Genomic DNA, 1,389 nt, shown 5'->3' on the forward strand with positions numbered 1-1,389 from the left:
TCCGACTTTTCTGAGTGAACTTTTCGTTTTGTTTTAAGTCCTACAATGGCTCCCAAGCGTCCTGCATCTTGTAAGCCTTCTGGTAGCAGTGAGCCTAAGCGTCAGAGGAAGACTTTGACCATACAGGAGAAGGTAAAACTGATGATGATGATGATTATGTTGTTCATATCTTTAGTCCAACATCCGTGTATCATATGTGTATCCAAAGTGTGTTTTAATAAGTTTACATGTGTTTAAAGCGTGTGGGAGGGGTATTGTAAGGCTTAAACTAGATTTAAAAAAAAAAAGTGGTCCTTCTATATCGTGGATTTTCACCTATCGCGGGTGGGTCTGCAACGTAACTTCCGCGATAGGCGGGGGATCTCTGTAGATGACAAACTAAAACCTGTTGCTATGATGTCAGGAGTGTGGAGAGGGAAAACGACCATTACGGTAATGTGGTTAATAATTTAAATTGAGGTAAAAAATACTTTATAAGTTAAATGCACTAAGCTTTTTAATTGATTTTTGTTTTAGCATATAGCTGGTCTAATTCAGAACACTTGTCATATCTCACACTATAGTGCCCTCAACATTAGTAGACATGGATTGAAGTGGCACAGCACTAGCATTCAAATGCTCATGTCAGAGTAGGAAGAATAGGGAATGAAAGCAAAATCCCCTCTGAAAGTGTGTTTACTTCATCATTCCACCTTGTGTACAAACTCCAAAATGGCATGTATCCAAGCTCAGAGTGCTATTGTAGTGTTAGTGAATTTATTAACAGCAGAGTCCCTGAAGTCTACAAAAAAAGTCATAATGTCAGGCCCCCTTGAATTCCTTCGCACCTCCTCATCAGCGTCTTTGTCTTGCAAATGTGTCGATCAGCACTGGCAGCAGACAGCCTGCTCGCTCAAAACCCCCCACAGAGGCATCTGAAGTCAACTCAGACGCTCAAGTCTCTTTATCTGGCAGCTGGGTGTTTGCAATTGTATAGGTTATATCGTTATTTGGGATGTATACATTTTATGTGTGTTCCTTGTCTACAACAATCTGGGTAAATGTAGGATTACAGGAAATATAAATAATACTGTAATAATGGCAAAATGGAGACGTGTTAGACTTAATGGGTGAATATATCACATTAAATAGGTGTTGAAGATTGGAAGCCAGGTGTCAATTTTTAATAAATCCAGTTTGGTCTTGTGATTTTACAGAAGGGCGCGCATTCTCAGTCCTTCTAGGTAGAACTATTATTATTATTATTATTATTATTCTGTTATTGTAAAGCACTTTGGCCACAGCATTACTATGTTGTTTTAAATGTGCTATATAAATAAATTGACATTAACTTTGTAGAGTATCTTAACATCATTATTCAGAAGTGAGATTGGTCTGTATGATGCACAT

Source organism: Erpetoichthys calabaricus, chromosome 18 (genome assembly GCF_900747795.2).
Source record: "Erpetoichthys calabaricus chromosome 18, fErpCal1.3, whole genome shotgun sequence".
Lineage (NCBI taxonomy): Eukaryota > Metazoa > Chordata > Cladistia > Polypteriformes > Polypteridae > Erpetoichthys > Erpetoichthys calabaricus.